This window comes from Cibotium barometz, chromosome 29 (genome assembly GCF_041138505.1).
Source record: "Cibotium barometz isolate CiBa-2024 chromosome 29, ASM4113850v1, whole genome shotgun sequence".
Classification (NCBI taxonomy): Eukaryota; Viridiplantae; Streptophyta; class Polypodiopsida; order Cyatheales; family Cibotiaceae; genus Cibotium; species Cibotium barometz.
In genome coordinates this window covers 49,820,623-49,842,964 of record NC_141074.1, presented here as the reverse complement: position 1 = coordinate 49,842,964, position 22,342 = coordinate 49,820,623, and positions in this window count along the sequence as shown.

Here is a 22,342-nt window from a genome sequence, read left to right as displayed (position 1 = left end):
GCACTTGTTTTCGAGGACTCCATGGCAATCAACTTGCAAGTAGCAAATTCAGAGGTGGAACCTTGTGAACGTCAATACCTCGAGTAGGAAATGAAGCAGGGAGCCACGAACTAGATCCAGGGGCAGTCACGAATTGGAGCAAGATAATCCATGAACGAAGAGGGCATCACGGGTAGTTGGAGTAGATGAAGCAGGGCAGCGGCTTCATAAATTCGTGGGCAGCTCCATCATCACGAACAGATCAGCATCAATTCAGGACAGCAATGTGGGGCAGCTCCTGCATTGTCTCGAACAGAAAATTACGGGCAGCAGCTGGGCAGAGTGGCGGCCTGAACAGGAGCGGCAGCAGGACAGCAGAGTGTGGCGGCCTGAACAGGAGCGGCAGCAACAAACGGCTTGTTGCAGAAATTCGTGGACAGCAGCAACGGCCTGTTGGAGAAGACGCGTAGGAATGTGGCGGCCTGGATTCAGGGCAGAATCGGGGCAGAATATGGCGGGCAAATCTCCAGCAATAGAGGCGGCCTGATGGAGCAAAACGTGGAGCAGAAATCGGGGCAGCCACTTGGAGAAGACGGGCAGCAGGTAGTAGAGGTCTTCAAGATGGAGGAGAGCATACTCTCTTGCACTTAGAGAAAGAGAGAGAGGGCATGGCTTCTCTTTTTGGCCTCCCTCTCCTCAATCTCTAGGAGCAAAGGAGCAGTGGCTCTGATACCACATGAAGGCACAGGAACGGAACGGAATGAAAATGAAATGACAATACAAGTGCAAAACAATGATAACCAAGAGTACTCACATGTAGACCAAGAGAGCTTGATGTTGATTGATTGTCTAAGACTAGAAAGTACAATGCCTTTATAGGATAGGCACACACACTCTAAGTGTCACATGTATATGGGATAAATCCCAATATGCCACATGGCACTTACACAAAGACTAGACATAAAACTCACTTTAGACACACTAGAACACTCACTTTGACTTCATGTTCTAACAACTTATCTTGCCATCTCACTCACTTAGTGTGTATGTTGTATTTTCCTTATCTGTTGGGTAGACTTCTTTTTTGTTGAGAAGAAGAAGAATAAATTTTCAGCCTCTCATCTTGTGTGTTCTCTTCTAGGGTTTGTGTGAGTGTGTGTGTGCTTGCAAGAGCTCAAGCTCTCTTCCTCCCTGCATCTTTTCATGGTATTAGAGCCTGGTTCATGCTAAGGAGCTATAAGCGGCAAGTAGGAGCAGTGCAAGAAGCGATAAGAGATTCACCTACTCTTCCCTCTTTTGTGTTGACTACTATAACCTTGTCACAGAAGCTCAAGTGCTTAATGCTATGTTGGGAAATGATGTATCCACATGCAGTGATGATGTATGGTATGTGGATTCAAGTGCTTCGAACCATATGACCAGTCATGAGTGGTTCAAGGATATAAAAAATCCTGAAAAGCTAAGTTTTGTTGAAACATGGGATGATACTGCTCATCCAATTTTCCATGTTAGAAATGTGCCATTATCTACGCAGGATGGTAAGGTGAAGTACTTGGTAGATGTACTTCACATTCTAAATATTACAAAGAATCTGGTTTCTATTAGCCAGATGATTGAGAAGGGTTTGCATGTGCACTTTAACCCTGATGGTTGTTATGTTGAGACTTTAAAGTGTAGGTTGGTTACAAAAAGCAATAGAGTGGGTAGAATGTTTACGCTAGATGTAAATATACATGAAGTGAAAGTTGTAATGTTTCCACAGGGATCATGAGTTGCTGTAGTAGATACAAACATATGGCATAAGAGAACTGGGCATGTAAATGTGCAAAGAATGAAGTCTATGGAGACTAAAGAAATTATGACAGGGCTACCTAAGTTTAGGATTGACAGTATGCAAAACGTATGTGAAGCATGCCAATTTGGAAAGTAGACAAAGCATGTATTTCCACATGATAGAAATGTGAGCAGGAATGTACTAGATATTGTGCATTCAGATGTATGGGGTCTTACAAAAACTACGTCTATGGGTGGCTATAAGTATTATGTAACATTCATTGATGACCATATAAGGAATGTGTGGGTGTATTTCATGAAGGAGAAGAGTGAATTTTTCACTCATTTTCAGAATTTTAAAGTGATGGAAAGCAGACAGGAAAGCATGTGAAGTGCCTAAGGTCAGATGGAGAGGGAAAGTACTTCTCCAATGAGTTCTCTAATATTTTGCGAAAGAATGGCATTCAAAGATAGTTTACATGTAGATACACTCCATAGTAAAATGGGATTGCTAAGTGTAAAAATAGGCACATTGTAGAGATAGGGTGAGCATTGATGAGATGACAGAGAAGAATATGTCGCATAGCTATTAGGCTAAAGCTATTTCTACAGCAGTTTATATCATGAACATGACTCCTACTACAACCATACATGAAGTAACACCAAGGGAGAAATTCACTGATAAGAAACCTGATTCGTCTTACTTGAAAGTTTTTGGATGTATTATCTATGTGCATGTGCCAGACGAGTTGTGAACGAAGCTGGATCCAAAAGCATAAAAATGTGTGTTTATTAGATATTCCCTTGAGCAAAAGGATATAAATACTATAATCCTACTACACATGAGTTGAGGGTAAGCAAAGATGTTGTATTTGATGAAATGAGTATAGCTGGTATGCTGTTGAAAAAGATACTGTTGGGGCTAATGTAACTGGAAATGTGATCATAGAATGCAAGTCAGCAATCACAGTCATTAAGTGAACCTAGAGAGTCCTCTTGTGTTGGGTCTATTGTTTGATAGACCATGGAGTGGCAGGCTATGTCAAAACACTAGTTCTGATTGAACATGTAGTTTGTACATCATGTAAAGGCAAAGAGAAAGTTAGTGAGCCTCTTGGTATGCCTGACATTTTTGCAGAGCATTCTTTTGTTGATGGAGAGTCTAGTGGCTCAGAGTAGAGTCTTGATGATGAGCTTGGATTCTAACTATTAGAACATCTGGTGCAAGGAAGGTAAGAGAAGCTGCAAAAAATGCCAATTCATATATGGCTAAAGTTGTGCTACATGTCAAACCCACATGTCTTGAAAAAGCCGTTGGGAATATAGATTGGGAGAAAGCCATGGATGAAGAAATGGCTACATTGGTGGATGCAAATGAGACTTGGGACTTGGTGCCATTGCCTGAGGACAAGAAGGCTATTAGATGCAATTGGGTGTAAAAAATAAGGTACAACTCACATGGAAGTATTAGTAGGTATAAAGCAAGATTGGCTGCCAAAGGTTATGCTCAAACTTATGGCATTGATTATGAGGAGACGTTCATCCACATTGCCAAGATGGCAATCGTAAGAGCTGTTATTATTATGGTGGCTACATTAAAAGGATGGGTTTTACATCAAATGGATATAAAGAGTGTGTTCTTGCATGGTGATTTGCAAGAATAAGTGTATATGGATCAGCCCCACACTAGGTTATGAAGATATGGGTTAGCCTGATTTTATATGCAAGTTACATAAAGCCTTATATGGCTTGAGATAGGCACCGAGAGCATGGCATGATAAGATAGCACAATCAACATTGGCTTTCATGTGACAGATGATGATCATTCACTCTATGTATGGAAGAGTGATAAGGGCCTTGTGGTCATCATAATCTATGTGGATGACTTGATTGTTGGGGGTGACAGTGGAGAGGAAGTTGAGAGTGTGAAATGTCTCCTCAAGCAAAAATTTGACATGAAGGATTTAGGTGAGCTGAGATACTTTCTTGGCATTGAGGTTATTGGGACAGAAGTATGCATTGGACATGCTATCCAAATATGGTATGGCTGGTTGTAAGCCAATTTCTATGCCATTAGATTCAAATAGCAAGTTGAGTGCAATTGCGAGTGAGATCTTGGAGAACCCCACTATGTACAGGAAGAGAGTGGGTAGCTTGATCTACATGATGATCACCAGGCCATATTTGAACTATATAGTTGAATTGGAGAGTCAATTTATGCACATTTCAGAAGCCACATTTGGATGGTATGAGGCACACATTGCGCTATGTGAAGTCCACATTAGACTATGGTCTCTTTTATGAGGCTGGTATGAAGTTGCAAGTGTTTGGATACACCGATGTAGATTGTGTTGGTAGTATTGCAGATAGGGATGGCGGATTTATGTTCTCCTTTGGGAGTGGTGCTGTGACATAGAGCAGCAAGAAGCAGCCCCAATAGTTGCCTTGTCGAGTACGAAGGGAAAGTATAGGGCTGCTATACAATGGCAGCATGTGAGGTAAATTGGTTGCGTAAGCTACTTGGAGATTTGGGGCTGCAGGTTGGTAGGTAGGTTATCATCTTTGCAACAACCTTAGCAGTATATAGTTGGTGAGGAATTTCATGTGCAGACCAAACACATAGAGGTCCACTATCACTTCATCAGAAAGAAGGTCTTAGCAGGAGACATTGATCTCATGTATGTTAGCACAGAGGAGCAAGTAGCTGACATTTTCACGAAAGCGTTGAGAGTCGAGAAGCTTCACAGATTTCGGACTATGCTTGGAGTCCTAGAGATGGAGTTGAGTTTGAGGGGGAGTGTTGAGATGTCAAGCTCAACATGAGCTGACACTTATGATATGCCTGGGTGATTGTTTCCGTCACTTACATCATTGGCGTGTTTAGTAGGATGCTGACATGATGGATCTTCACCAGTGATTATATAGTTGGACTATACCATCTACTAGTCCACCACCACTGAGTTATGGCATATTTATCTTGCCAACTCACTCACTTAGCATGTTCACATTATGGATCGCATGTACATAGTACTTTAGTACTTATGTTGTATTTTCCTTCTCTCTTGGTGGGTAGACCTCTTTTTTGTTGAGAAGAAGAAGAACAAATTTTCAACCTCTCATATTGTGTGTTCTCTTCTAGGGTTTGGTGTGTGGGCTTGCAAGAGCTCAAGCTCTCTTCCTCCCTACATCTTTTCATCTCTCTCTCTCTCTCTCTCTCTCTCTCTCTCTCTCTCTCACACACACACACACACACACACACACACACACACACACTTAAGATGTCAATTATTTAATATGCATACACATATGTATACTATTTAAAACTTTGGTGTAAATACTCTAAATATTTTACTACTATATATACATATTGCTTATTTATTCTAAAAGTTAATAACAGTTACTTTAAACTTTACTTTGATTGTATTCAAAAGAGTTTCTAAATAAATACTCTTGATTTATTACCACCTTCAAATTTGAAACTATTAGTTGGATAGTATAATATATCACTTTATGTTATTAGTGTGACAAAGAGTCCTTCTTACTCTAACATCAAGAATACATGCTCACTCCAAGATGTGAATATTACTTCTTTTGAATGAAATCCCTTTTCTCTTTAAAGAAAAAAATACAAGTAAAGGAATGTGAAAACTTTTGTTTAATTTTCTAGTGAATGCTTGTGCTAATGAGTCTATTGAGAAGAAAACACAAAATCCTTACAATTTCCAATATTAACATTAAAACATTAACATTAAGGGAAGGGCCCATTCTTCGATTTATCTTTTTCTTGAGAGGGAGTACACCAGCTCTCACCCACAATAATGTGTGGTTTTTGTAGATGGCCCAAACTCAAATCATACTTTGTAAACTCTAACATGATATGTTATGTTGTAATTATTATCTACTTACTTCTATACTTGATCTACATTATCACTATAAATTCTAAAAAATGTAATGTCAAAAGATTGACTGTGCAAATTTGCACTTTCTAAAGTAGAAGAGAAGAGAACACATATATATCACCTTTGGAGACAATTAGAGAAAGAAAAGTATGTAGTGTCATTCACGATGTAGATCTTAAATGCCACGAGAACAAATGCTCAAAGGGTGAATGACAATATGTGACAACACATTTATATCATAGGGATTTTATTGAAAACCAAATTTGTTTGTGCCAAAATGCGGTTCAGCTCTCTCTATAGTACTTCACAAACAAATTTATTTGCATCATAAATAGAACAACAATATTCAAGCAAGGGTTACAAGCTTTGTTTCACCATGTGTAAAGAGTGCATGACAAAGCACCTTATGTGACCCACACTCACTTGGTTTTTATGCTCGTTGAGAAGTGGCACACCAATGCACACCCATAGGCTCGTGGTTCTCTTTTTTTTCTCTTTAAACCTCATTGAGAGGCAATGCACTAACGCAGACCCACATGTGGATGTTTCTCTCTCTCTCTCTCTCTCTCTCTCTCTCTCTCTCTCTCTCTCTCTCTCTCTCTCTCTCTCTCTCTCTCTCTCTCTCTCTCTCAGGGGATATTGTATACCACTAGTAGACTTTCTTTTCTTTTCTTTGTTTGTTCATGTTCTTATCCTTAACTAATGTTATGGACTTGTACAGCCCCCATAGGCTGAAGGAGATTAAAGCCAATCTCTCTCTCTCTCTCTCTCTCTCTCTCTCTCTCTCTCTCTCTCTCTCTCTCTCTCTCTCTCTCTCTCTCTCTCTCTCTCTCTCTCTCATCACTTGATAATAATGGCACATGACACAGGCACAAGGTCACATAACCGACGATATTTCTTTAGTACACTCAAAAGTTGCCTCGTGCGGGAGTCGGAACCATTTGTAAAATTATGGTAAGAAAATGGTTGTGATATATTGCTGTTGATTTTGTGGTTATTATGGATCATGTAAAGCGTGCAGCTTTTGTGGGGGTCTCTGGTGGTGGGAAGGGTAAAGGACTCAAATTGAATCATAAAGGGCAAGGCTGTTCTTTGCTCGTTTTGCTACGGGAAACAAAGGCTAATAGGGCGTGGCCAACCTTAGTCTCACAACTCTCCACATAAAATAATAGGACGTGGAAACAAAGGCTAATAGAGGACGGGGCCAACCTTAGTCACATAAAATAAAATAATGCATTGTAGCGTCACCTTAGGTTCTCCTCGTCCACCAGCGCATGGATGCTTCCCCCGACAAGAAGGCCGTCCTCCCCCTCATCAAGATTCCAACGGACGGACGGTCGGCCCCATGTGGCTCAAACTCCAACGTTTTCAAACAGCACCTCCCATGGCCACCAACCAAGACCAACCACCTTTTTACTACCAAAAAATATCCTGCAAAATCCATTCCTTCTTGCACCCAACGATTACACAGATTCTTAACTGGTTTTCTTCATTGTTTGCTTAGTAAACATGTGGATTTTTCTAGCATTGACAATCCCTTCACCCTCAAATAGGTTTCTCCCACCACGGGAAAAAAAAAACACTCACACAAGGAGGTCATGTGCAAAGGGGGAAAAAAACACACCCTAGTAAAGTGTATTTTGCACCCTCTGAATTCGAGAAATACCTACAAAATTGTCAGCTCTCGAGGTGTTCAAAACTCCTAGATTTTTGAAGGTTTTTTGCGATAAATGCCTTCAAATTGTTTAAAATTATCGAGAAAGACCTTTGCTTTTTAGAGGTGGAGTTTTTTTGAGTGAAAAAAATTCTCACACGAGACAGAGGGAGGTTTAGGTGTGTAGTCGATAGTACCTAGATACTCTATATGTTAGCACTAGTTTAGTAACAAGACACAAAAGTGTCCTAGGACATTTTTATGTCCTATCAATTTAGAAATTGAGAAAACTCACAAAATTTTATTGACACATCAAAGGTGTAAGGTGTCTTTATCTGTTTATTTTGGACAATGATCACTACATGTCAAAATAAAACTCAACATATTTTCAATAAAAAGTGTCATATCCATCATGCCCCCAGTTAAATGCTAAGTGTAAAATCAAACTTTCATTTAGGTTACAAATGCTAAAGAGATTAACCATGATGCATGAATTTTTTTCCCATGATTTTTTGGTCATGTAGATCAACGTGGTTAAGGAAATTATCAAATAAAATATTTTCCATTCTTTTTTTTCCCACGATTTTTTGGTCATGTAGATCAAGTGTGGTTAAGGAAATTATCAAATAAAATATTTTCCATTATTTTTTGGTCATGTAGATCGAGCGTGGTTAAGGAAATTATCAAATAAAATATTTTCCTTGTGAAAATGAATTATTTTCGTTCTTCAATCCTTGTTATACGAATCTCTACTTAGCATGGTTTTTTAATAATATATGATCATTTTTCGCCTTGCCAATATTTTTTCCAAGGTAATGTAGGTTGAGCATGCACAAGGAAGTTATCAAATAACATTTTTCATGAAAGATGCTTTTTTTTCCAGACCTATGAGGACATGTTTATGTTGAAACTTCCCATCATCTCACACACACCTTGGCCATCCTGCTCTAGCATTTTCCATGCAGAATCATCACCTTTAGCATCCATCCTTTTTCTAAAAGTGGCTAAATGTTATCACTAGAAATATATAAATTTAAAGTTATTTATTACATTACTTTTTATAAATTACTATTGAGTCTCGAGGGAATTTTCTTGAAAGAATCAAATTAAATAGTTAAAGAGAGATAAAAATTTTATACAATTTTCCACCAAAGTCTCTAAAAGCCATAACAATAGTTTTTAATTAATGATTGTGCCAAGGCTTCATTTGAAATGGATATAAAATTTTGATTTGCAAGGCCTTCTTCAATCAACAATCAAGAAATTGGCCTTATGAAAATTCTTCGCCTTGATATAAAATCTTGAAATCATGTCTATCATTTATTCTAGTTTGTGAAAGCTTCTATGATTAACCTGTAGAATTTTCCAAATGAAGGTAAATTATGTCATGCTAAATGTTAGTTGTAAGCTAAAGAGGAATTGGTGGAACATGAGGGGAAAGTGAGGCATTAGCAGAGTAATCATATACAATCCCTTGTGTTCTTTGTCCAACATATCTCCTCTCCATCTTTTGAACATGAGGGGAACGTGAGGCATTAGCAGAGTAATCATATACAATCCCTTGTGTTCTTTGTCCAACATATCTCCTCTCCATCTTTTGAACATTTTTAACATCATGACCACTTTGAGGCATTGGTGGAACATGAGGGGAACGTGAGGCATTAGCAAAGTAATCATATACAATCCCTTGTGTTCTTTGTCCAACATACCTCCTCTCCATCTTTTGAACATTTTTAACATCATGACCACTTTGATTGGGGCCATTGACCTGCTAAGGACACCTAGCAGTGAGATTAATTTTCTTGGAGCCATCAATAACACCATCACACATGTTGATGTGCCACACATGCTTGTTTACTAGCAATGGGTTTTCATAATTATAAGCCAAATTCTTACTTTGAAAGGGAAGTGATTCATAGACTTGTCTCAGAGAATAGTTTCAATGTGTTTATCTGCCTTACGTAAATCATCCATTCTTTGTACCAAAATGAGAGGGTAAATTTTTAAGTTTTGTAGTACTCACTTATACTTCTAAAAAATGCAAGGCAATGCCTTCCTTAACAGTAAGGGATGTCAACTTGCTAAGCCTTCTTATTTAGAGGAGGACAAGGGGGAGGGGCCAGGGGAATGGTTGTTGAAAAAATAGGTTGACTATAGAATTTTTCATTGAGCCTAAGCTTAATACCATTTGATCTAAGCCTCCTACAATGTAAATATTAATTTGGCTATGTCATGCCTAATTTTTAAAGAATATGTTTTCTTAGAGAACTACAAGTTTGTCTATGTAAATATTTTTATTATTGATACTCTAGTATGACCATATACATGAGATAATCTCTCTTTCACAAAATAGTCTAGTATCACCATATCAATATACTCTAGTATGTAAATATTTTCATTATTGATAATCTAGTATGACCATATACATGAGATAATCTCTCTTTCACAAAATACTATGGTATGATCATAATGGCCAATGTTGCGTGTGGAATGATCATATTGCCTTGGAGTTAACTCCTATTCAAAAACATATTGAGTCAAACACATTGTGTAGTTAAAATTACAATTGTCGTAACAAATTTTCTCAAAGTTAATACACTCTGAAAGTTAAGGTGCCTATATGTTTTGTATAGTTAGGATTCCAAATGCCATAACATTTGTTCTCAATTTTAATACATTTAAAAAATTAAGGTGCACATACATTTTATACAATAAAGCTATAGTACACTTTACCCTCTTTCATGTATATTGCATTCAATTGTGGTGCACATGCATCTAGCTTGAAAAGTCTCCCTTGCTTAGTACTTTTAACCATAAGTTGATAGCCCTTCTTTCTATCGTTGGTAATAAGCATTGATTTTCTTTATACTTGATTTTGTAGTAACCAATTAAATAATAATAGATACTTGATGATGGAAGGCATAAAGAAACATTACTTATTATTGTATTCTTACATCTGCTCATATCTAATGGATTGCCTAAACTTGCATTTGGAGTGTTGCTTAGGGTGTAAATAGCTGGACCATTTATGTTGAAATATTAGGTTATGTGAGAGCTTACCACACTATTAATTCACCAAAATTGGTGAAATGTATTATCTTTGTGAACATTTATACCAATAGCAAAAAATTCAATAATAAAAACAAATGGTTGCTCTTTAGTGTTATCTTGAGAGCTCCTTTCATCTACAAGGTCCCACAAGTTTTTTTCTTTCTATTAGATGCCCTTTTCTAGCAACAATTTTAATAGTATCTTATTGTTTTATCTCAGATATCAACCTTTGGATGCATAGTCTTGTCCGCTCTATCAGTAGAGAAGTAACCTGTAGAGTTCTAATTCTCTCTATCTCGAGGGAATTGAGAGTTTCTAGAATATATATTCCAAAAATACTATGAGAGTTTTCTACCATTTGAATTTCGAAAGTATGATATATTTTAAATTGCTCGAATTTTTAAAACTTTGGTATTAACATCAATGATAGAAAAAACATATCCTTTGGTGTATTTTTCACAATCATGCACATGCCACCATAGTGCTAGCCTAGTTTGGAAGGGTGTTTGGATAACTTGCACTTAGAAACACACACACACACACACACACACACACACACCCCACAATATTGTTAGCCTAGTTTCTAAGGGTGTTTGGATGGTTAGCTAAAGGATGCACATCGTACCTCGAAGGTAGCATTATGTTAAGGCCATTGGCAACTTTAGTTATGAGTTTTGATAGAAATATTGGTCAAGGTCAAGACTACCCATGATTTTGATTGGTTGGGGAAAATGTTTTTTTTCAAGGGTTTACACGTTGTGGGCTTTCTTAATTTTTTCGACAAAAGTGTAATTATTCCAAAAATTGGGGGAGACCTCGCCCGCCCAAGTGCATGGACAAGGAATGTCCCCACTCCAAGCTACTCTATGAGAGATGGTGAGAAGAGTACGCTACTGTGGTTGTTAAAAATAGGAGAGGTTGTTAGAGTTTATTTGTTTTTCTGACCAGTTGCAAAAAGTTGAAATTTTTGGTGTCCCTATTTTTAAGTATGGCATGGGAATAGGAAGAAGATAAATTCTCCTATTTTTTGGCATGTTTCCAGACTCTTCTGTAGTGTGACATGGGACAAGGCTCTAAGCCCTAGGCAAGGAACTAGGCTCTAAGGCATAAAGTTGCCAACTACACAATTTTGACCTTTGGGGTTACACATTTGAGCATTGAATGCAAAACTGTTGGAATTAGGGTTGCAGGAAAGCACACAAAGATTGGAGAAGAAGAAGCAAGAATGCACACAACACACAAATTATTAATTGTGTAAGTATACAAAAGATAAGTTAGCCCTAGAATAATGGGCGTATATACAAGCCAGGGGAAAAAACCTCCTAAAGAGGAAAAAAGTACCCCGGTGGTCCTAAGTGTGTTCACACACATCACTGCCTATATATATGGCAACAAATCCCCCCTGCGAGACGAGTGATGCTGTGAACGAGAGCTGGCACTCATGTATAGGGAAGTGCCATGCCCGAAGTAGATCAGTCCACAAAGGGGAGCAAGCCCAAAGCTTTGCGGAAATCTTCAAACTTCTCACGAGGAAGCGCCTTTGTGAAAGGATCCGCGAGGTTGTCCTGTGTTGGCACATAGGCCAAGCTGATCTCTCCTGCTGAGAGTCTCTCCCTGACATAGTGATAATGCACCTCAATGTGCTTTGTGCGAGCATGAAAAACTGGGTTTCTCGCAACTTTCAATGCGCTCTGACTGTCAGTGTAGATAGAGGTGGCAGACTCCTGTCCAACACCCAAGTCAGCCATAAGCCGTCTGAGCCACACACACTCAACCGTAGCTGTGAAAGCTGCCCTGTACTCAGCTTCACAACTAGAAGTGGCCACAGTAGGTTGCTTCTTGCTCAACCAAAATATGCATGAGCTATCGAGCATGAAACAAAAACCACTTGTGGACACTCTTGCGTCATAGCAACCAGCCTAATCTGAGTCCGAAAAAGCATGTAAATCTAGTGGCAACGATCCCCCCTTGGGATAAAATAGCCCAAGATGTATGGTGCCACTCAAGTAGCGAAAGATGTATTTAACTGCCTTCCAATGCTGAGACCCTGGGCTATGCATAAACCTGCTCACCTGTGAGACTGCAAACTGAATGTCCGGCCTCGTAATGCATACATAAATGAGGCAACCAACAGCTGCTTGATAGAGTGTGACATCAAAGTGATCTCCAGCATCATGAAGACTCAACTTCAAACCTGTCTCCATTGGAATAGCAATAGGCTTGCAGTCTTCAAGGCCAAATCTCCGCAACAATGTCTCAATATACTTTGTCTGACACAAAGCAATACCTCCATCACACTGCTTAAATTGTATCCCCAAATAATGATGCAAATGCCCCAAATCTGACATCTCAAAAGAGGCATTCAAATCAGCCTTAAAATCAGCAATATGACTCTCATTTGGTCCTGTGAGCAGCATGTCATCGACATAGAGAGCAATGATTAGATGTACATCATCCACACATTTAACATACAGAGTGCTTTCTGTTGGACTATTCTGAAAACCATGTGCAGTCAAATATGCATGTATCTTTTTATACCAAGCTCGTGGAGCTTGCTTTAAACCATATAAAGCCTTTTTCAACCTGCACACTTTGTTTTCCTGCCCTCTTTGAACAAAACCACGAGTGCTTTCTGTTGGACTATTTTGAAAACCATGTGCAGTCAAATATGCATGTATCTTTTTATACCAAGCTCGTGGAGCTTGCTTTAAACCATATAAAGCCTTTTTCAACCTGCATACTTTGTTTTCCTGCCCTCTTTGAACAAAACCACGAGGCTGCGATACATACACCTCCTCATGCAAATCTCCATTCAAGAACGCAGTCTTTATGTCCAACTGATGTACATTCCAACCATTATGAGCTGCCAATGCACAAATGCTACGAATGGTAGTCATACGACAAGTGGGAGCAAAGGTCTCATCAAAATCAATGCCCTTTTCTTGAGCATAACCCTTTGCAACAAGTCTAGCCTTATAGCAATCAACACTGCCATCTGGCTTTCGTTTCAACTTAAAAACCCACTTACATCCAATGGCCTTTTTACCAATAGGCAAATCACACAAAGACCATGTACCATTCTTCATTATAGCATCATATTCACTTTGCATTGCAGCCAACCAATTTTCTGATTTTTGTGCCTCATCAAATGAAAGAGGTTCTTCCTCTTCACACATACTAGACACAGCTAAAGCATAACAATCTGATGCATAAGAGGCATGTTGAAAACCTAAACGAGTACGACTAGACATAGGTGCATCAATTTTACTATCATGCAAGGTTTGCACCAACCATTTAGGCATACTTCTAGCCTTCTCATTTTCAGCCCTAAACTGTTTGAAGCACAAAAACACTTCGGACTTTGCCTTCAGTGGATATACCCATGCATGCCTTGAGTAATCATCAATGAAAGTCACAAAGTACAAGTGTTTACCAAATGACAGAGTTTGCATAGGCCCACATACATCACTATGTACAAGTTGCAATTTGCGATTGGCCCGCACAGAACCATCCTTTGGAAACGCAAAACGCTGCATTTTGCCCAAAATACAGCCTTCACAAACATGTTTCAATGGTGCCTCAAGAGGGTGCAATGAAGCAACCATATCAAATTTTTACAAACGCAGCAAACTAATTAAGTTCAGATGACCGAAACCAGCATGCCATAGTTTTGCATCTGAAACTGCCTTTTCATCAGAAATTGCATTTGCTGAATCTTCCACACACTTGTCATAAGAATTGAGTCTATACAGTCCACGAAACAAGGTGCCAGATACAATAATCGTATCACCAGAAGTCAAATCATGAACAGTACATCTGTCATCCACAAATTTGACTACAAGTCCAAGTCTAGCAAGCGCAGAGACAGACAATAGATTCTTTTTTATCCCTGGCACATACAAAGCATCTAAAAGTGTGAAAGCGTTGCCATTTGCAGCAGTAAGCATAATTTTACCAATGCCCTTTACTGGGTAAGAAGCATTATTGGCACATGTGACAGTATTCCCATTAGGGACAGCCTCAAGACAAGTGAACATATCACGATGCGAGGTAATGTGCTTTGTAGAACCACTATCAAAATACCATACATCAGAGTCGACAGAAACTGCCAAACATGCATCATGTACAAATGGGTCATACTGGCAATACACGCTAAACGCCCATTCTGTATCCTGCACAACATTTGCAGAATCTGCATTTGTAGAAGCATCCGCTATTGTGGGTGCATTTGACTCTTTCTTCTTTGCCTCTTTAGCCTTTAGCTTAGGGCAATTCTTAATGACATAATCAGTTGCCTTACAATAGTTGCACCTGATCTTTTTCTTGCCTTTATCAAGAGCCTTCTCAGACCTATTGTTGCTACCTGTGGAAGGAGAAGAAGTTGGAGAGCTACTAATAGGAGAAGAAACAGTGGAAGGGACTGCCTTACCACTTCTTTGCTGGTGGACAGCAACAAATGCCTGATCAACTGCATGCTGCCTAGCCCTGTTTTGCCTGGACTGCGCTTCTTGCAAGAGCTTGTTGACTAAATTATCATACTTGACAACATCAGGTCTATCCTCAGTAACAAGTCTCCATGTGGAAGCAAAAGTCTGATATGACTCAGGTAAAGCATCAAGAACAGTCTGCACAAGAGAATGATCAAGAATAATCTCACCTGCAGAAATCAACTGTTCCTTGAGATCTTTAATCTCAGCAAGAAAAAAATTCATGTCATCATATTCCTACATAATCTTCGATTCTAGCTCTTTACGCAGGTAAGAGATTTTTGCCTCGTTTTGACCTGCATACAAACCAGCTAGAATATCCCAAGCCTGTTTTGCTGTTTTAGCTGAACGAATATGTGGAGTGATGCTACGTTTGATAGAAAGTGCAATCAAGGCATGAGTCTGCGCATCTTTATCATCCCAACGAGCTTGTTCAGTAGTGGGTAAAACAGCAGCAATAGTAGAGCTGCTAGAACCTGCAACATCCTCAACAGATCCTACATCCACAGAACCTGGACGTACTTCCATACCTGCACAATGTTCCACACTCCTTTTGCAACCAAAACATGCTGCATCATGTATGCCCAAAGTGGGTAGTTGCTCTCTCCATCCAATTTGTCATCAGCAGACAACATGCGAAATACATCATTGCTGTTATCAGCCAACAAGGCCACTGATTGAAACTGATGCAAAAGCTACCTGTAATGAAGCACAAACTGAATAGAAAACAACTCGTGCTATGTAGCACGGTCCACAATAGAATACCTATGCTTGTTTTGCAGAAAACTACACTGTCGAAATTTCTGCACAAAGTGACGAAAACACCTGTACATAACTTGTAATGCAAAAATGGAGCCCGAAACGACCACAGATGCAATTTCTGAGAACGCAAAGCCCTATGGGTTTTTTCGCAAAGTATAGGGACCTGTAAGCGCTCGTGAAAGCTCACCTCAATCGGAGAACGTGAGTCAGAGGGTGCTAGCGGCGTAGCCCTGGGAGCCGATGCCTGCTCTGATACTAATTGTTGGAATTAGGGTTGTAGGAAAGCACACAAAGCTTGGAGAAGAAGAAGCGAGAATGCACACAACACACAAATTATTAATTATGTCAATGTACAAAAGATAAGTTAGCCCTAGAATAATAGGCGTATATACAAGCCGGGGGAAAAAACCTCCTAAAGAGGGAAAAAGTGCCCTGGCGGTCCTAAGTGTGTTCACACACATCACTGCCTATATATATGGCAACAAAAACTCTTTCTTGAATTTAGTATGGACGGGGAGAGGGACGGGAGAGTCGGGAATTTAAGGAATGTCCCGACTCATTCCCAGGCACAAATGATATTGGCAACCGTTCTAACTATCATCTCATCCACTTTTCAAATGTGGAATCACATCAACAACTTAGATGCACACAACAAACTATTTGATCACAAAGGAAACTACAGCATGGTCATGCAAGGCATTCTAGACTAAAAAATGAAGTTCATTGATGTCAACATTAATTGGTCGGGCTCTTGTAATGATAAAATAATCCTTCGCAATAGCGCCTTCTATCGAAAATGCCAAGTAGGTGAATGTCTTTCTGGAGAGGCTTTTCAATTCTTGGGGTTGTCTATTTGGGAGTACTTTATGGGGGATATGTATTTCTACAATGGCTCATGATACCTTTTCCAAGAAACATGTTAGTGTCACACATGCATAGAAGGTTTAACTTCATACATTCATTCACACAAATGGTAGCTGAGCATGCATTTGGTAGGCTAAAGGAGAGTTGGAAGCTATTAGGAGGAACAATTCAATGTCCTAATATCGAAACTTTGCCTTCGATCATACATGCATGTTGCATTTTACACAACATACTAACGGACCTTGCAGAGGATGCACATGAGAATTTTATGCATTTTTTTTGTAAATGTAACATAAATTGTTATACTAAATGTGACATATGTAGCTTCAAAAGCTTAGCCAATAACAACATGCCATGACAGTGACAGTAAGCTTAATCCATTGATAGTGCTTAGCATTCTGCCAGCATACTCGGATTATTTTAAATCAGTAAAACGGGACGGCTGGGGCTGCACCGCATGCAGGTGAGAATGCACCACAAGATACAATTGGCTAGTGAGAATTGTAGGAGATCAATGGTTACATATTGGAGAATTGCTTGTTGGATTGACAAAGATACAAAGATGAAGACTTTTGAAAAAAGGGCTTTCTTACTCACATATAGGTGACCTTATGTATCACCAAGGGAGAGATATGATTCTGGGGAGAGTTCCAAAGTCTACTAACATTCCACACATTCTTCAATGTTACCATGATGAGGTATGTGGTGGGCACTTTGCACATGATTTTACAGTCAAGAAAATCTTACAAGTTGGATATACTTGGCCTAGTTTACATGTCGATGTGGTGCATTGGTGCAAAACTTGCCATGCTTGTCAATTAGTTAGCGATAAGAGATTGATGTATAGACCAAGACAACCTATAGTGGCTTATGGAGGATCGTTGTCCTCGATCATGCACACTGCCTCATATAGCATTGAGATGAGCCATCTCAATGGATGTAGGATATATCTCCTTTAAGGACATGTACCTACATACATAGCAATCATGTGTACTATTTACCAATACATAACTTGTGAGCACATGAGAATACCAAATAAGTAATATAACTTAGTGAATTGAAGAGAAGATTCATACCTCACCAAGATCTAAGAGATGATTGATCTTCTTGTCACACCAATATGGAAGTTGAAAGAAGATCGAGTGTCTAGACATCCCATTTGGTGGTGGATTGAGAGTGCTTCTCCATACCTCAAACCAATCTCTACCTCTCATCACCACAAGTGGCGAGACATCATGTGGCACATACTTGGGATGTGAAGGAGGGATAAATCGACGATGTTTGTCATACATCACCTTCTTAAGTGTAGAGGGTCTTTTTGAAAAACAAGTGATGGTCCACAAATCGAGCATGCATGATGTCTGGAGGTTGCCAAACCTATTTTTAAATTGAGACGATTGAGATAGTGATATAAACTTAAAGTTAAAAGGTTAAAGCCTTATGCATATAAGGTTCAAGTAGGTACCTGAGCACTCTGAGAACCTAGGATAGTCATGCATCGTCCAAAGAAAAACTCATTTCAACTCCGCCTCGTGCCTATTTATTGGCCTTGAAACGTCATGTACTTTTATACCTCGCCATAGTGTCTCAAGCTCCTCAATCAAAGGCTCGTGTTCACAACCTTATAGTTGCATGGTACAAGGGAGGTTGTAATTCACCAATACAATAGACCAAGTAGACCATGATGTGGACTTGAAGCATTAACACCATCCATGTCCAAGCTAAGACGTAAGTGACGAGGCTCATCTTTAAACTCTGGCCATTGATGCTCCACATGTTGCCATGCCGGTAAATCAGCTCTACGATCCTCATGATACCATCGGTTGAGCGATGAGTAGCATGCCATGTCGTGAGTTCTGCAATCCCCTTACATTTAAACATGTGTTGGATGTGAGGAGTGATAGGGAAGTGTCTCAAAACCTTTCGGGGAACTTTATCTCCTTGCAAATCATCCCTATAGCGGCTCTCCCCACATTGTAGACATTGTGTTGCATCTTTATTAACCCCTCTAAATAGCATGCAATCATTGGGACATGCGTGTATTTTTGTGTAATCCATACCTATCATAGAGAGCATTTTACGACACCCATTTTGTGAGTTCGGTAATAGATTTTGAAGGGGAAGAATCTTCTTGAGAAGCCTACAACAAAACATAAGAAATCATATGTCAAAATATTAGCAAGGAGAGTATATAGAAGATGGAACATTTTCTATTTGAGAGAATAGAATGAGACGGTCTTACCAAAGAAGGCTTGTGAAACTTGCATCACTCCATCCATAAGTTGTTTACAAGTTCAATAGCTCTCCAAGTTTGCTCGCAAGTGTGGAGTACAAACATCCCTAATACAAAGGGGTGCTTGCTTTATGCAAGGTGACATTGCAGCTTGCTCACTATCATCTATGACCTCCCATCCAAAGAAGTCATTCACCATGTCATCCATGATGAGATTCTCTTCCTCCTCATGTGGCAATGGTGGAGGCACCTCATTCATTGGTTAGGAAAGATGAGTCTCATCCATGCTTTGTATACGAAGCTTTGCCACCTTTCGCACTCTATCTGATGTCACCGAATGGTGTGGCATGTTACCTAGCACTCTCCTATGGTTCTCCTACATGTCATCATCCACACTTGGTTGTGCCACTGCCTCATGATGAAGACCATATGTCCGGACATGCTCAATTGTTATACGACGTTGTCGTATATACTGGCCCTTGCATCGATCACACACAAAATGAATTTTTTCTCTCAACCATGCCTTGGAACCAACTTCCAGGCCATTGGTGGTCACTGTCAGACATCTTTAACCTTGTCACTGTCAGACATCTTTAACCTGGTAAAAACTGATTTAGGGTTTATACAAAACACACAACAACATCCAGAATTGTAAATAGAAAATTACCCAGGGTTTCACTGCTGCACAGCGAACACAATAGCGTTTTTTCGTTGCCCAACAGCAAAATTTTGCTGCTTAGTAGTGACCTGCAAACTGTGACTCCCGAGTAAATCGCCATCTGACGGGTGTCAATACCTACCTACTTTCCCTATCCTTCACATGCATAGGCTACGCCTGCAGCCCCCAACTATTCCTTCCACCACACCTCTTCTCTCAAGGGTTTTGCATCAATCAACTCTCCCTCTCTAAGGTAATCCCTCTTTCTTGCTTTCTTCAAGCTTTAATGGAAAGCTTCAATCTTTGCCTTATTCTAAGCTTTCATGGAAAGCTTGTTCATAGCTCAATGTGAGCTTTTCTTCCCCTTCCTCTCTCTTTCCTTCCCCTTTCTCCCTTCCCCTCTCTTTCCTCTCCCTTGCCCTCACCCTAGCCTAATGCATAGAGCTCTAATAGAGAGCTTTGATGGAGAGCTCTCCATCAAACCTTTCTATTGGGTGTTCTATGCATAGAGCTAGGGTTTAGGTTTAACATAAACTAATTTTTTCATTTACTTATGCATTAAGAGTAGGGTTTAGGGTACTCACCTCTTTTTTCTCTTGTTCTTCTTGCTTGCTAATGTGTTAATGAGGACTAACTTTTTTATTTATTATGTTTCTTTTTTGTAGGTTTATTCAAGTAAACGAGGGTTTGGGCATAGCCTCTCATACGGTAAGCCCTCTTCTTCATTTTGGCTCATGCTTCTTGTCTTTGTGTTTTTGCACCCTTGGGTGCTAGGGATTAGGGTTAGGTCAATAGGCCTCTTTTAGTAGGGCTCATGCATAAGCCCTATGCAATAGGTTTATGCATAGCCTTATGCATAGGGCTTATGCATAAGTCCTATGCAATAGGTTTATACATAGCCTTATGCATAGGGCTTATGATATGGCTTATGCATAAGGCCTATTGCATAATATATTAAAACGAACTAATTTTATGATTTTTTATGATAATCTTTTGTAGGTCTATTCAAGTGAACAAGCACCAAGGGTTTAGGCCACGGGCGGCTCATACGGAGGTAAGCCCTCTTTTTCCATTCTTTGTTTATGCTTATTCTCTTTGTGTTTTTGCACCCTTGGGTGTTGAGGATTAAGGTATAGTCCCTATGCATAGCTTATGCATAGTGCTTATGAACTAATGAACTAATGAACTAATGTTTTGATTTATTATGATAATTTTTTGTAGGTCTATTCAAGCACAGACACTTGGTTAACCTTATTTGAAATAGAAAAGAGAATAATTTGAAGAAAGTGTCATTGTTAATTCACTAAAGTCCTGATAGTGAATGGTCTAATATGTATTTTCTTACACGTATAGAAAGTACATATGAATCATTGAACTATCTTGACCAATATATTTGAATTTAACTATAGTTTTTTAAAAACTTTATATTGAACAATGCATAAGTATGAGTTTTAGGCTTACCTCTCTAATGATAGAAATCATGATTGGGAGTACCCTCTTGCTTAGGTTGGCTGCCTTTGTCTTCGTCTTCAATCACGTTCCACGACCACAACTTGATTCTTTTTATTTTTTGGACACTCATATGCATAATATCCTTCTTTGTCGCACCCGGTAATATATAATCACATGAGATTTTCGATCTCCATTGTTGGTTTTCTTTGTAGCTTTAGTTTTCTTCCCATTCACTTGTGGACCATTGTGCTTCTTTGCTTTATCTTTGCGCTAAAACTTCTCAAAATGTGTAGATCGAGAAAATTGAGGAATATGAGAATCCATCACTGTAGTATCCCTCGGAAATCCATTTTTCTTCTCGCAGTTTATTGCTAGAGAGATAGCATTGCTAAGAGAACGAGGATGAAACATGGTCACTTCTGCTCTAATAACTGGCTTGAGACCCGCTATGAACTTTCTCCTTTGCTCTTTTTTCACGCACTTTCTCTATAGCTTGAAGTTACAATAAAGTTTGCCAAAATCTGTCATCAACATACGCTGATATGTTCTCCTTTTTGAGCTGTCTAAAAATATCCCATTGTTGTCTGGCTTTACTCTTATACGACAGAGGTAAGAAATCCTTTTTGATTAGCTTCTGAAATTCTTTCCATGACTTTGGTTTGCGTTTTCCCTGTCTAATAACATTCCACCATAGAGCTACACTGCCTACCAAATGATTAGTAGCACATTTAACATTATCCTTCTCATGAAATTTTTCTCCAGAAAAATAATCATCAAGCTGGCTCAACCATGTGAATATGACATGTGCATCCTTTTTACCATCATAATCCAGAAAAGTAAAAGCCTTTCTGCTGATCTTATGTCCCTTCTGAGATTCTTGAGCCTTGAGAGTAGCTCGCACAGTCCTTTAAATAAGACCCTTCTTAGAATCCAAAGAATCAGATTCTTGAGCCTTGAGAGTAGCTTGCACAGTCCTTTAAATAAGACCCTTCTTAGAATCAGATTCAAAATATGCACGTCTTCGCTTCTGGCGAGTAAATTTTCTCAAAATCTTCTCTTTGCCTCTTCTCACTTGACAATTGAGCTTGAAATGCATTTACTTGATCTTGGATAGTAGGTGGTTATGGATAGATTGCCATTATAGAAAAAAAGCAAGTAAAATAATATGGAAAAGCAAAAATAAAATAGAAAAGGTAACAAACTTATTTGACTCCCGTGTATTTCGAAAGAAGTCTTGTTGAAGTACTTCCAGTCATAAGAATAATAAACCAATGATGCCTTGATGTCGACAGTTCGGTAAGAAGCTCGTTCTATACCACTTTGAAAAAAAAATCTTCAAAAATTTTGCACGCCCAAAATCTTTGTTGCAAGAGGCTTCCAAAGAATATGAAGATTTTTTTTTGTCAAAGTCAAAATGATTTCCCTCTTCAACAAGGAAGCCGTTGCCTAGCATATAGTGGAAAAAGAAGAAGAACCCAGCGGTGGAGAAGAGATAGGAAAAAGCACTGGAGAAGAGATAGGAAATTCGCT